Here is a 7,948-nt window from a genome sequence, read left to right on the forward strand (position 1 = left end):
GCTGGCGGACAGGCAGGGCCGGCCCACTGCCCTCAGCCAGAGTGGCTGAGCAGGGACTTCAGAAAACAAACCTCGACCTTTCTTTTCTCTTCCGCCCCAGACATCCAGCTCCACCCTCGTGCCTCTTCCCTGCAGGGCAGGACCTTTTTGTGAAAATGAGGGGCAGGCCGGGCAGCGTGTCACCAGGATTTGCAGGGCTCAGGGTTACGTCCCCACTTGCATTTAGATGTGAATCTGGTGACAGTGTTCTCTACCTGTGGACCTTCCTGACTCATTACCCCTCTCTCTTCCTGAGAGGCAGAGAAATCAGATTTTTTAAAGGTGTTTTGTTGTAGCTTTACAGAGCAAAATATAAACTGCGTTTTTATTTATTGTGCACAAGGAAGATAAATCTGTTTTTACAAAAAAATCTAGAGTCGGACACTCTGGAAAAACCTATTGAAATATTCAGAAGCTTCTCTCTCTGTAATGTGCAATATGCTTTGCAACTATAGATGATATTTTATGTTTAATCTATAAATAAGAAATGTATTTAAATTAAAAGGGAGCTTTTTGTAAAAGGACCAAATGTTCTTTTATAAATGTACTAAGAAATATCTCGCACTTTGAAATTTATTAGGATTTTTATGAGTAATTTTTATTAAAAGATTTTTTTTGAATTGTCATTTTGTCTGTCTTTTATGTATACACATTACATACAGGATAAAGAGGGAAAATCTTGAAAGGAAACCATAAAACTAGGGGAATAAAAACTGTTTTCACAGCTAAGCCCTGAGTAGCCCCACCCCGTTTTCGTTTGTCACCTGGCAAGCGCCCTTCGTAACGCCCTTTGTCCCCTCCCTGCCCCCCTCCCGGCATCAGCCTCCCCAGCCCCAGGGCTGACTTCAACCTGTGGGAGTCAAGTGAGATGCGGAGCCCCTTCTCTGTCATCCGCAAGGCAGTTCATTTCTGCTGGACCCTCACGGTGAAGATGGGGTCGATGTGGGGGCCACTGGCCCAGGAGGGTTTCAGAGGGACGGCCTCCACCGGGATGGGAGCTCGAAGAACATTGCCGATTCTGCCCCCACACCATCTTGGTGCCCCAGCTCTGTGTCCCAGGCAACTCTGATGAGCCTTTTCAAAAACCAAGTTACAGCAGAGCGAAGGAGAGAGCCAGGAGGTGGACAGCGCCTTGCTGTGACACCAAAGCCCCAGCCATCGGCCCTCTCGGCCCAGCGGGTGTGTCTGAAGCCCGGGGTTGGCCCCGCCTCCCCTCTCCAAGATGCCGAGTCGGAGAGTGGAAAATGTACATATAAATAAGTGGATGGAAATAGTTTTTCGTTGTAAATATTACATATACTAAAATCTATAGCTATAGATATCTTAATCTTTTGAACTTCTGAGCAATATACCAAAATTATGCGATAATTTATTGCACGTCCATGTCTCGGGCAACTCCAATGCTGAGTCCGTTTAGAAGACTCTGTTTTGCTGACAGGTTATCAGGCTCTCTTTCAATTTTGTTGCAATCAGAATTGGAAACCACCGACTTGCAAAAAAAATTCATTATTTTGATATTTGAATCATTTACTTTTGTAATTTCTGGAGTGTATTCCAGAAAGGCCTTCCAAGATTTATCAAATGATTATTCATTGTACTTGTTATTTTTTCGTTTAGAGGTAACTTGTATCATCTGAAATACTCAAAGTGCTGGGAGTTTAAAAACTATTAACTTCAATATATCTCCGATAATACATTAAAAAAAATAAGTGCCTTCATCTCATCACCTCCCTTCAATGTATTTGCCTCCAAACTCTGCGAGCTGTAGACGTAACTCATTCAGTTTAGAGACTGGATCCGCCCTGTAACTGAGTTGGAGAAGCCGGTCCTTGTTCGACCTAACCAACCCTATCGGCTTATTGCTGATGGGAGAATTCTACCTTCATTTTCCAGTCCTAATAACTGTGTTAATACCTGTCACTGCGGTGACCAGCATCCCCCCTCTGAATCCCAGTACAGAGGAATGTGGCCGCCAGCTTGCCGTAGGTCGCTGCAGGAATGGAAGGAGGTGCTTCCTTGTTCCTGTGTCCTCACAGGGGTGCCACCTCTGTGCCGGGCATTGTTTGCCCACAGTGGGGAAGGGATGAGGCTGGTTATTCCACGGAAAATATGACACGTCGACCCTTTGGTGCCTCAGAGGTGTTGACATGCGTGGGCTGTGTACCCAGAGTAGTGGGGTCCTGATAAAGTGACAGAGGGGGCTGAACTGGTGAGCACTGGCAGGTGTCAGGTCACACCTCAGGTGAAAGCACTAATGTATCCCCTTACGATGTGCCGACATGCCCCTTGGGACGGCTTCAATTTGAAGGACACTGTCAACTTTTCCATGTCTCGCAGGAGTCGATCCGGGATTTGGAGGGACCTCTTTGAGAAAAGTGAAATAAATTATGAAGGCAATTTTAAAAGTGCAAAAGTGCGTATGTATTTAGGATTTAAAAAATCAACAAGTCACAAATATTAAAAAGCTGACAAATGCCCCAATAACACAAAATTCATAAAAATTACAATGTTTTGATCACAATGACTTGATTCACCGTTTTTGTTCCTACATTTTCTGATACATACACTTTGATTCCTCTCTGCATTTATATTAATATATGTGCATTCCATGGCTCACATTTATATGCCCCTTCCCTAACATGCTCTCAACTCTCTGGTTGCAGAACCTCAGCTTCCTGGCAGCTAGAGCGAAAAGGGAAAGTAGTTGAGTTTTTGGCCTCTCATTGTCCAGCCAGGCCAAGCCTGCTTCTTCAATAGAAGATGAGTGGTTCTGAGCCAGAAGAGTTTATGTGCATTTATGTAAGGGACGTTCCACTGAATTTCTGATTGCGTTTTTTAAAAAGAACTAAAATAGCAATAGCCAGCATTTATTGCTTAAATTTTGAGTCTGAAACACAGCAAGCTTTTCCCATGTGTTATCTCATTAACCCTTAGACTAAGCCAGTGAGGGAGGTTCAATCATTACTCCGATTTTGCACATGAGGAAACAGTTTCAGAGAGGTGTAGCATCAGCCCCAGGTCACCCAGCCCGAAAGTGACGGAGCAGGATTCGAACATGGAACATCTGGCTGCAGCCCCAGATCTTAACCACAAGCTGTATCTTACATGCAGCATGTGGGACCGTTTCTTATATGGGCTCTCTGTTAAGTTAATTAATATTGAAAAGTGATTTATAGTCTTTTCAAGGAGCTTATAAAAATCTTCAAATAAAATATTATGTAGTGATTGAATTTAAAAGACAGATAAAAAAAAAAACTCATAACTCTGGTAAAGATCTTCTAGGGGTGGAAATGAGAACCCAGTGCGCTTGGCAGATTGCACCCCGAACCTCCCCGAACCTCAGCCGGGCCTGTTTCACAAGACCTAGGGCCCCCTAGAAGCCCCGAGATAGCCACTCACTCTGCTTTCTCCACCAGTAGCATCGTTTTTATTTGTCGGGGTTTTAATGTGGTCTGAATTTCCCCCCAAAATTGGCCTCAGCCTCAACCACTAATCTTGGTTGCCTGTTTTTCCTCAGTGGGAGGGTTTTTCAAAGTTTTAAGGCCTGGTTCGAATTACCAGAAGAACTCGCTCAGCAGTGTGTGAGCATGGTTTGGGGAACAGGGGCAAGAGGGAGGTACGGAAGCGCGAGCTTCGGCCACTCGAGTGCCCAAGGAGAAGTGACATATTTACACGAGGGGAGTGTCGCCATCGGAAATGCAGGAACTCAAGACTCAGCTCCTCATTAGTAAAATGCAAACTACTGCACACCTGAGAGTTTGGCAAAAACTGATAACAAGGTGCTGGTAAGGATGTGAGTGACCAGGCCCCCGCTCCCCTGCTGGTGGGGACACAAACTTGCGAAGACGCTGTAGGGAGAGTTTGGCCTCCCCCAGCAAAGCTAAATGTGCACGTGCCCCACGACCCAGCAGCCCATGGCCTGTACCCCTCAGGGCTGTGTGAGTCGTGCAATGGGGTGGCCCCGGCAATTCCAATCCTAAGCCAAGTCATCCTGAGCGGGGATCCACACACTAGGGACCACGGTCCAAATCCGGCCTGCCGTCTGTTCTGTTTTGTTCAGTAGTTTTGCCTGGGCGCAGTCACGCCCGTTCGTGACCCCCAGGTCGAGGCCGCTTTCCCAGCACGAGAACAGAGCTGAACAGTCACAAGAGAGACCGTCTAGTTCGTAAGCTCTAAATATTTATTAACTGGCCGTTTCTGGAAAACGTTTGCCGACGTCTGGTCTAGGGGGTCCGTTGCACGTGGGATCAGCTGACGTAGGAGGCTGTTCATGGCAGTATGGTCTGCCAAAGTAAAAAATTGGAAAACAACCCAAATGTCCATCAAAAGGGGTCAATTTGTCCAATGGGAGGTTATAGGGCAGAGAAGCAAGTCACAGTGGTTCCATTGAGATACAGTGTAACAGCAAACAGAACAGAATTTATTGCTTAGAGATATAAACAGGGGCGGAAAGCCACGAAGAAAAATGAGCACGCGATCATCATAAAAAGCAGCATGGGTGCTCACTTTACTTTTACCCCTTATAGAGTTTGAGATGTTCCACATGTTTTAGACGCTCTTCAGTGAGTATGTCACATTCCATAATAAGTGATTTTTTTAACCTCGTACGTGAAACCAGTTTCCCAAGTTGTGAACCGTAAGTCGTAATTCAGTTCATTCTGGTACAGTGCGAAAAATGGCAAAATGGCCATCAGAACAGGGGAACGTGACGCTGCACCCTCTGGAGGGCCCCCTCCCACAGGCCAGGTCCTGCCACACCCCTGCCAGCCTTGGTCTTCGCGGCCATGGACGCGGCCTGGATGGGGCGGTGGCGGGAGGGGCGCGTCAGCGGGCGGGCTGCCCACCTTTGGGCGTCCACGTCTTTAGGGAGCCTGGCCCTGAGACCTTTCATGGCCCCAGGGGACAGCTCCCAAGTAGGGCTCTTTCAAGAACCACCCACTCTGAGAATCGGCCATCTCCCCCACCAATGGGTTTCCAAAGCCAGGCGACCCAGCCCCGGACACTGCTGTGCACGCCGTTTACCTCCACAAGAGCTCACTACCACTCCACTATCTCTGAAGCAGCCTTCGAAAAGGAAAGCTCTGACCGCCGGTGGGCCTGAGGACAGCCGCGTCGCCGTTTTCCACCGTGTGCAAGAGTGCCCCGCAGAGTCCCGTGTCGAGTGCGCCGTGTGTTTGCGCTTGAAATCTGAGCGATGGTGACGACGCCGCCGAGGACCTTGGGCTTCCCTCCGAGGTCAAGCTCTCGCATGCTCACGTTTCGGTTAAGACCCACAATGCCGTGTGTCCTGGGGTTCTCGTTTTCCAGGGAGTAAATCTAGGGAATGCCATGGGTCGTGCAGTCACGGGTGGTGACATTTCTGAACGCGGGGTGAGAGGGGCCGGGTGGACCTGTTCTTCTGGAAGCGTGCCAGGCCTTCCTCGGTGTTCACGTGGGGGGTTTAGTTTGCACCTGGTGAAGGTGCTGTCGTCTTGACATGAAATCGGCCAGGTGTGGAGTCGCAGACAAAGCACTGGAGGGGGGCTGGGCCCCCCAGGGCGTCGCACTGCTGGACGCCCCCCAGGTGACGGCTACCTCAGGCTCTCCTTCCTCGCGGGCGCCACCACGAGCCTCCGCTCTGGATGTCAGAGTGTCTGGGTCCCCATGGAGCCGTCCCTTCCTCTAGTCCCCATCCTGCCCTTGGCTTCTGTCCTCCACATTGGGAGAGGCAGGCGGCATCTGGAGTCAGCACTGGGGGTCTGAACCGGACGCCGCTCCCTACTGGCTGGGCGAGTTAGCAAACCTCTCTGAGGCTCACTATCCTCACCTGTAAGATGGACTGATTACACCCATCTCGTGGGGGGTGGCGGGGACACAAACAACCGTATATGAAGGGCCTGGAGCACAGAGGGCAGGTCTGCCAGCAAATCCTCCTCCCTCTGCCTCCAGCTCAGCTGCCAGGCGAGGCCCACCCCTCATGACAAACCTCTTTCTGCATATCTTTTTTTTCAAAAAGAGTGCCCTGGCATGCCTGCTGACGATTGCCAGCCGGCCTGAGTCAGTCTCTCCAGGGAGTCACGAGGCAGTGGTCGGAGGGCCAGTTCGTGGACCGTGTCCCCGGGCATCTGCTGGGCAGCTGCGCCACATCCTGCAGCACAAGGCTTATCTTCAGGGGCAGGTTTAGTGAGCTTCGCAAGTCGGCCTGGGCTGACCCTCCTCTGGACACCCCGGCCCTCAGCAGCTGCCCGTCCACTCTGCACACTCTTAAAACACGCTGTCCTCGCCTGTAGGAAAGCTCCACTCTCACATGTGCTTTCTGACGTGTGGTGGCACCTGGGGACTTGTTCCAAATGCAAACTTATGGGCTGACCAGGATTTCGTGGAAGGGAAACTCTGGAGGCGGGGCTGCGGTCAGGACTTTCACCAGCCCCGGGGGACAGGTGCCGGAGCCCACGTGGGTCCTGCCGGCCTCGGCTGGGGGTGGGGGTGGGGGTGGGGCTCATCCAATGCACCCCCCAGGGGTGGGCAGGCACCAGACCGGCCTCGATCTCTTCCCCTCCCCCTCACATGCCCCACAGCTGAACGAGGCATTGTCTGTGGCAGAGCGGCAGGCTCCGCGCTTCTGATTTATTCACTCTTTAATTGGACAAACACCCAGCAGCTCCCACTGCTAGGCAGTCCTCTGGGTACGGGGGATACGGTGACAAGGCCGTGCCTTCTCAGAGGAACTATGTTCGTGCTGTAATGTCAAAGCATGGTGAGTGCATGGTAAAAGCGGGGTGAGGGGTAGAATGTCGAGGGGAAGGGGGCCTGTCTGTTTTTACTTGGATGATAGAGAGGACACATCTGGGCATCTATATTTTGCCCTTTCGTCCTCATGTTGGGAAGAGCACGTTGATTGTCACCCACCCTAGTCAGTCCAAACGTCCCACCGTCCTGACCCACAGTTTCGGGGGCAGGGCCGTGACCCGGGGCCGGCCAGTCAGAGCCCTCATCTCTCCGTCCCCCACGAGCAGAGCACGCGCGCGTTAGCCATGGGCTCCGAGCTGCCCAAACGAGACTCAGTCCAGAGCTTTTCTCAGAAACCACTGGAAAGAAAGAAATGAAAACTTGCTTTTAGTAACTGCCGAAGTTATTGGGCAGTGAGGATTCTAGGCGTGGGGTGTTCAGGGGCCGCCGTGAGGGAGGAGCTTTCCTGAGGAACGAAGCCCCCGCCTTCGCACCCCAGAGGAAGTGGAGTAAGAGGGGCATCCTGATCACATAGTCCCGTCATGCCAAGCCTCTGCTCCGGGACTTTTCCCTTCGGGCAGCCAATGCTCACCTCTTCCGGCTGGAACCTGCCTCAGTCCCTGGAAACTCACGGGGTCACGATGCTAAGTTCATAGAACGCAGGTTTCACTCCTGGCTCTGCCAGTTCTGGGCTGATTTGTACCCCCCTCTGTTCAAAGGGCTGGTCGAGGGGATGGCAGAGAGCCATCCGCCCTTCACCTTCGCTTACCCGCGTTCGTGTCCTGGGTTCCAGACACATGTGACTGTGTCCCCGGGAGGGGGGCGGGGGGGTGGCCAGTCTATCGTCATCTCTACCCGGACAGTCCAGATGGTACAGTGCTCTGCCCCCACCTCAAAGAAGCACAAGTGTCCTTCATTCCCCTTTACTCAAGAAAGGGGAATTACATCGAGTTCACGGCAAGTTCACTGTCTCCGGTTATACCGGTTCCCGCTGCTGGCCGGGGAGCTGTATGAGGTCCCGATGGGGTTTTCTTTTCCTAACCCACATTGTAGTAGATGCAACGCTTACTCTCATCTCCTAATTATGGGAAAATCAGTCGTTCCGAGGCGGACCTACACTGCATGTGGTTTTTACACATCCTCCACCAAGAACAGTCCCCCCAGATCGCCGCCCCGATGGCCTGCCAAGGAGGAGGGGCGG

At 51.4% G+C, this 7,948-nt stretch overlaps 1 long non-coding RNA gene across 1 annotated transcript in view; it reads left to right on the top strand.

The window, feature by feature from the left end:
• Window positions 1-6,515: 6,515 nt before the first annotated feature.
• Window positions 6,516-7,948, top strand: part of LOC111742741 — a 5,141-nt gene continuing 3,708 nt past the window's right edge. The window contains exon 1 of the long non-coding RNA XR_002781451.1: window positions 6,516-6,775. This is a non-coding gene — a long non-coding RNA (uncharacterized LOC111742741). The remainder of the gene's footprint in view (window positions 6,776-7,948) is intronic.

The sequence above is a fragment of the Pteropus vampyrus genome, unplaced genomic scaffold (assembly GCF_000151845.1).
Source record: "Pteropus vampyrus isolate Shadow unplaced genomic scaffold, Pvam_2.0 Scaffold100, whole genome shotgun sequence".
NCBI lineage: Eukaryota > Metazoa > Chordata > Mammalia > Chiroptera > Pteropodidae > Pteropus > Pteropus vampyrus.